Source organism: Pteropus vampyrus, unplaced genomic scaffold, assembly GCF_000151845.1.
Source record: "Pteropus vampyrus isolate Shadow unplaced genomic scaffold, Pvam_2.0 Scaffold818, whole genome shotgun sequence".
Lineage (NCBI taxonomy): Eukaryota > Metazoa > Chordata > Mammalia > Chiroptera > Pteropodidae > Pteropus > Pteropus vampyrus.
Window position 1 is genome coordinate 687,347 of NW_011889599.1, and position 7,526 is coordinate 694,872.

The 7,526-nt window shown below is 40.0% G+C and overlaps 1 pseudogene; it reads right to left on the minus strand.

The window, feature by feature from the left end:
- Positions 1 to 7,149: 7,149 nt before the first annotated feature.
- LOC111734155 lies at positions 7,150 to 7,268 on the minus strand (annotated as a pseudogene).
- Between the last annotated feature and the right edge of the window lie 258 nt (positions 7,269 to 7,526).

The window sequence follows — 7,526 nt, forward strand, 5'->3', positions numbered from 1 at the left end:
TATATATATGCATTTACCCAAGATGATATAGCAAATTAGGGACACAAAGGGCCAGTGTTACATGGCTCTTGTTCTCCTGCTCTGACTCAGCTGAAAGGCCGCCTCCTCAGAGAGGCAGTCCTGACTCTGTAGCTAAAAATCACCCCCTCTCTTTTCCATGATCTAGTTTTATTTTCTTCATGGAAATTTAACACTGTCTAAATTGATTTGCTTGTTGTATTAGTCAGAGTTCTGCAGAGAAACAGAAACAATAAGATGTGTGTCTGTGTGTGTATGTATGTATATGTATATGTGCATATATATCGAGAGAGAGAAAGACAGACAGAGACAGAGAGACAGAGAGAAAGAGAGAGAGAGAGAGAGAGAGAGAGAGAGAGAGAGAGAGAGAGAGAGAGAGAGATTTTTACAATAAGCAATTGACTCATGTGGTTATGGTAACAGGCAAGTCCCAAGATCTGCAGTCAGCAATCTAGAGACCTAAGAAAGCCAATAATTTATTTCCAGTCCAAATCCAAAGATCTGATGATGTAGTTCCTGTCTCAAGACTCAGGAAGAGCTGATGTTTCAAATCAAGTACAAAGGCAGGAAAAAAGCTGATGTCTCAATTTGAAGGTAGTGAGGCAGGTGTAGTTCCCCCTTATTTAGCCTTTTTGTTTCATTTGAGCCTTCCACTGACGGATTGGATGAGGCCCACCCACATTAGAGAGGATAATCTGCTTTACTCAGTCTACTAAATTAAATGTTAATCTCATCCAAAAACATCCTCACAGAAACACCCAGAATAATAGTTGACCAGATATCTGGGCACCTCATAACCCAGTTAACACATAAAATTAATTAACCATCATACTTGTTTACTGTTATCTCTTCACCTTTTTTTTTCCCTCTCTTTAATTCCCCTCCCCAGCAACTACCACCTCTGACCTATGGATGTTGTCATTTCCCCTTAAGAACTGAATCTCTGAAGGTGGGACATCTCCTCCCACACACTTGGGGCCTGGCGCACCCAGGGCCTGGTCCTGTGGCTCCACCTGAGGTGCAAACCCAGGACCTTCTGCATGTAAAGCAGATGTGCTAACCACTACATTATGAAGCTACCCCCTCTCTTAACCTTTAACTGCTAAGGCAGCTCCTTGTCTGTTGTATCCCTTGACACCTGGCACATAGTAAGTACTTAGTAAATGGCAGTTGAATGAATGAATGACTGAGCCCTGATTCCAGCCCTGACGTAACTCCATGTTTATTCTTTTTCTTCAATAAGAAATTCCTTCACATTGATCACTGATGATTTACTGAAGGGAAAATATAATATCTAAAGTAAAACCAATGTATGCAGATGTATGATTTTCTTTTTGTATGATGAAAGACCCTGGGCTAGGAGTCTGAGGGCAACTCAGCTTCTTGTGGATCCTCAGTTTCCAAGCAACAACAGGAACACCTATCCTACTCTTCTCTGTGTGCATGACTGTAAGCCTAATAGGTTTGCCATAAAGCTTCAGGATTACTTAGAGTTTTCCCACCACCACAAAGTAGGAGGAGAAGCAGCCACCTGCAAGCTCTCTCCACCCTTCAGGAAGGGTAATGTGGTTGAAAAGTTATTAAGTGACTCACCAGGAGCTGGCGATAACGAATAGAAAGGGTTTAGAACATCTCCACCCACCAGCAGACTGAAGAATAATGATAGTCTAATAAAAAGGGAGTGTCTGTGATGAGCTCTAAGGCCTACACCCACTCCTTGGTGAGCCTCTTTATACAAACCATAATACTTGGTCCCAGTAAACATTGGACTGTGCCTGGGTCTGGGGATTTTGTAATCAGAAAGTCCCTAGAATAAGATTGTCTTTACATCCACAGCTAAAACACACACATGATATTGTGGAGTGAACACAAACCACACTTTGTGAATGAAGCAGGAACACATTTCATGTGCAAAGATCCAGTTCAGGCATCCCAGGACCCTGGAGAGGTTTATGGTGCTTTTGAAGGGCTTTTGACTCAAAACCCCCAGGAAATTCAGCCACAGGGGTGATTTGTTTTCTCTTTCAAAAAATGTCATTAGAGTCCTGCTATACATTGTGCTTTGCTCAAAAGAGACCTGAACAAGTGTTGGTGTGTGGTGGAGAAGAGGCATAGAGCTGGATTGGCCAAGAAACAGATTAAACATGTATTTGCACCCAGCTAAGCAGGGGAACCAAGGAAAGAGAGAAAGGGAGAGGGAAAGGAAGGAAGAATACTTGAAATAATTAAATATTTAATATTTACCACTCCAAAAAGATTCAAAATAGTCATTAAATGAAAAAAATTAGAACATTTCTGGTTCATATTAGTGTTGTTTTTAATTTTTCTTCAGAATTGGGCAAGCCACCAAAGCATTCTGGTAAGTGTACAAACTCAAGAGTCATTTAGCCTGGGTTCCAGTCCCAGCCCTGCCATAGATATCATAGGTATTTAAACATGATCAATTCTTTCCTATCTTAAAAATGAAAAGAGAATAAAACTCTCCCTCTGACTAATCTTCCTTCCATTAATCTCTCCCTCACAGGAAAGAATAGACAACTCATAAAAATTATATAGACAACTCCTTTAAAAAGTTGCCTTTATTTTTACTGTTAGGCTTGCCACTGTACCCCATCTCCCACTGGTCTCCACTGGATCTGCTCTACTTTGTTTTGTGATGACTCTGGAGGAATTTTGTTTCATTTCTCTTCCTTGACTTTTCAGCTGCATTTGAAACTAATAACCACTCCCTTCTTAGAACTCAACAAATGATATGGTGTATTACTTATCTATTGCTACTTATAAATCACCCCGCAACTTAGCTGCTCAAAAAAAACCACATGTTTAATGATATACAACCTCATCCCCATTAGGATGGCTACTATCAAAAAAAAAAAAAACCCCACAGGAAACAAGTGTGGGTGAAGATGTGGAGAAATTGGAACCCTTGTGCATTGTTGGTGGGAATGTAAAATGGTGCATCCACATTGGAAAACAGTATGGAAGTTCCTCAAAAAATTAAACAGAATTACCATATGATTCATCAATTCCACTTCTGGATATATATCTAAAAGAGTGTAAAGCAGGGTCTCAAAGAAATATTTGTACACTCATATTCATAACAGCATTATTCACAATAGTCAATAGATGGAAGCAACCCAATGGTCCATTGATGGATAATAGATAAACAAAATGTGATCTGTATATACAATGAGATATTATTCCGCCTTGAAAAGAAATGAAATTCTGACATATGCTACAAGATGGATGAACCTTAAGAATACTATGCTCAATGAAATAAACAAGTCACACGCACAAAAAATACCGTATGATTTCACTTTTATAAGGCATCTAAAGTAGTCATATTCATAGAGATAGAAATTAGAATGGTGTTTACCAAGATCTGGGGTAAGGGGGAAATGAGAAGTTATTCAATTGGTATAGAATTTCAGTTTGCAAAATGAAGACATTCTAGAGATATGTTGTATAACAATGTGAATGTAGCAAACACTACTGAACTTAAAAATAGTTAAGATGGTAAATTGTATGTTATGTGCTTTTTACCACAATAAAAAATAAAAACCATACATTTACTATCTCACAGTTTTTGTGGATAGGGATCTAGGCACAATTTCGCTGATTCCTCTGCTTCAGGTTCTCTCACGAGGATGCACAAGGGCTAGGTTCTTACTTGAAGGCTCAACTGGGAAAGACCCTCTTCTCAAATTGTATGATTGTTAGCAAGATTAAGTTCTTTGTGTGCTATTGGCTTGAGGGCCTCAGTCGCCCACTGTCTGTCAGCCAGAGGCTACCCTCAGTGCATTGCCATGTAGGCCTCTCCAATGTGTTGGCTTACTTCTTCAAAGTATTTAAGAAGTCAATAGAGAAAGTCTGCTAATGAGATGGAAGTTAGAATTTTTTGTAATCTAATTGCAGATGTGACATCCCATCACTTTTGTCATATCCTACAGGGTAGAAGCAAATAATTGGGTCCGGCCCACAATCAAAGAGGTTTATACAAGGGCATGAACACCAGAATGCAGGGGTCATTGGGGGCCATCTTAGAAAACTCTTAGGCAGAGAAAGCATGTCCAGTAAGAAATAAGTTCCATCTCATTTCTAAAGAAATGCTTTATAATCTTTGTTTGCTTTCTCATTTACAATGGAAACAAACTTAAGAAATACTCACTTTTATAAAAGAAAAGCAATTATGCAGTTGAGATAGTGTCATGGGCTGAATGTTTGGGTTCCTCTAAGATTAATATGTTAATAATAAGTGTTGGAGAGGATGCAGAGAAAAAAGAACCCTCATATACTGCTGGTGGGAATGCAAATTGGTACAGCTACTATGGAAAACAGTACGGAGGTTCTTCAAAAAAAAATCAGAAGAGAATTACTATATGATCCAGCAATCCCTCTTCTGGGTATCTACCCCAGAAATTTGGAAACAGTCACCAGTAAAGATATATGCACCTCGATGTTCACTACAGCATTATTAACAGTGACTAAGACATGGAAACAACTGAAGTGCCCTTCGTTAGATGATTGGATAAAGAAGCTGTGGTACATATACAATGGAATATTATTCAGCCTTAAGAAAAGATGAAATACTGCCATTTGTGACAACATGAATGGATCTTGAGATAATCATGCAAAGTGAAATAAGTAAGATAGAAAAAGTTGAAAACCATATGATTTCACTCATACGTGGGATATAAAACTGAAAGCAACGAATGAACAAGACAAACAAAAACTCATAGACACAGACAACAGTTCGGTGATTACCAGAGGGAAAGGGGAGGGGGGAGGTAGACAAGGGTAAATGGGGTCAAATATATGGTGACAGAATGAGATTTGATTTTGGGTAGTGAACACACAATACGATATATAAATGATGTATTATTGAATTGTACACCCCAATACATTCAATTTAAAAAAAGAGGTAATTAAGTTTAGATTAGCTTATGAGGTTTGGACTCTCATGATGAGATTAGTGCCATTATTAGTAAAAGAAGAGAGAGATCTTTTTCCCCATGCACATACAACGAGAAAAGACTATGTGAGCCCCTAACAAGATGGTGGTTGTCTACAAGGCAGGAAACAGGCTGCCACCAGGAACTGAATCTGCCAACACCTTTATCTTGGACTTCCCAGCCTGGAGGCTGTGAGAAATAAACGTCTGCTCTTTAAGCCACACAGGCTTTGGTATTTTGTTATAGAAGCATAAGCTAAGACAGACAGTGAATGGAATCTGACATGTCTCTGATGTTAGGGATGCAACAGGTAGAGGTGGGGACGGACTGTGGCAAATAGGAGATTATATACCTCAGCTAATGGAGCAGCCATGACTTACTGCACCTGGCTGTTGGCATACAGGAGTTCAGGCCCAGAATGGCCAATCTTCAGATTTTTTCAGAGAAACTGGAAGTAAAGATTTCAAAAGAATTAATCTTATTTTTAAGCTTGGCAACTAATGAAAGTATTTAAAAATATCGTGCAGGCCAAGAAGATATGGGCCCCAAAATAGCATGCTCCAGCCCAGTAATGACTTTAGGCACCACAGTGCACCCCTTTCTCTTTTTCCTTGGCTTCCAGGGTCAGAGGAACGGGCTTGTATTGCTCTGGTTTCCTACTTACCTTTTTGACTGTTGCTTTCTACACTATTTTGTTAGATCCTTTCTTCTTACAATATTAGATGTTGACATTGCTTAAGGCTCTGCTCTAGGCCTTCTATTCTCACTCAACATACTTCCCTGGGCAATTTTAATTATTTCATACTCAAGTTACTACTTACTGGTTAACCACTCTTAAATTGAGATCCACTGCCCAAAATCGAGCTCCAGACCCGATGTGATACAATAACTGACTTCTCAACTCCACATTTCCCTAACCCGACTCATTGTCCTATCTCTAGTCTACCCATTGGCTTCCTCTGCAGAGCTCTTCACCTCTGTTCATGGCATAACCGAGTTGCATAAGCCAGAAACCTGGAGCCATCCTTGATGTCTTCTTTCCTCTCATTTTCACATCCAATCCACTTGCATTCTTCTTTGTCCCTCTAGCAAATACTTACAGAGTTCCTCCTTATAAGGGGGCCAAGCTATAAGCTTGGCTTCTAGGGATCAGCGACAAACAAAAGAGGCAAGATTTCTGCCTTCCTGATGCCCACAGTGTAGCTGAGGCAATAGTTTTAAGCTGGTTCTCTTAGCTAGAAAATTAATTTAAAATAGAACTTATCCAACAGATTTGGGTACATGAGGACTAAATGAATTAATATAATATGATGTGCTTAGAACAGTGTCTGGCACACAGTAAGTGCTCCACAAGTGCTAATTGTTATTGTTAGAGAAAGAAAAAGATCATAAATGAAGAACAAAAGGGAGAAGCTGTAGAAGAGAACAGGAGAGTGGATCTTATCTCACCAGATAGGCAGGGAAGGCTTCTCTGAGACCATGTTTTGGATGAAATAGAAGGGATAAAAAGCCAGGCAAGCCTTAGGGGAGATAACAACCAGTGCAAAGGCAAAAGGTGATTCTGGTCTAGACTAAGGTAGAGGAGGCAGAGAGAGAGAAAAGTAGACCTATATCAGATATATTTTGAAAGTAGAATTGACATGATTTGCTGTAGGTGGGTGAAGTAAGGGAAAAGAAGGAATCAGAGAAGATGTCAATGTTTCTGGCTTTAATTAGCCAGTTTCATTAATTGAAATGGGAAGCTTAAGACACTAACTGGTATGGGGGAGGGATAGAAAATGAGATTCCCAGTAGAGATGCCCAATAGCCCATTTCCTGCATGGTCGCTTGAATCCATCCTATCCTTCCTTCCTCACTGCCACCCCTTAGTCCAGGCTGCCAGTCTGACTCCCTGGACTTCTGTAATAGCCTCCACCCTGTTTCATTCCTCTCCAATCCTCCCTTACTCTGCAGCTAGAGTGGCCCTTCCCATACAAACCTTCTCCAGTCACTCTCTGACAGGCAAATAATTTTTTAATCTAAGAGTGGAATAAGTGCTTATTAATTCACAGATCTATAAGCTTTCGGAGCCACAAGGGTTTTTTTTTTTTGTTTTTTTTTTTAGGTGAGACAATTCTTGGTTGACCTCACAGATTGCAAGGACCTTATCAGCTTATAATCGCTTATTTTTTATTTTTTATGCCTATAGCTCCTGGTCTTCCCAGGTGGTCTCCCATCCAAGTACTAACCATGCCCAACCCTGCTTAGCTTCCAAGATCAGACGGAATCAGGCTTTTTCAGGATGGCATGGCCGTAGACTACAAGGGTTCTTAATAGCCATCTACTTCAAATTCTCAATCAAGTGATTATTATGCTTCAACATTCCTCACTCCCATCCCCACTCATCCCCTACCCAGCTCTGCCTTTACAAGAGGCAGTGTGGCATGGTAACGGGAGCCAGGCCTTTAGAGTCAAGTAGAACCTGCATTCAGTTCAGGTAAGTTACTTAAGTTCTGGGGACCGTAGTCACTTTGTTTGTGGAAAAACAAGTTTCCTTTTTAATTGGTGTGTTGGGGG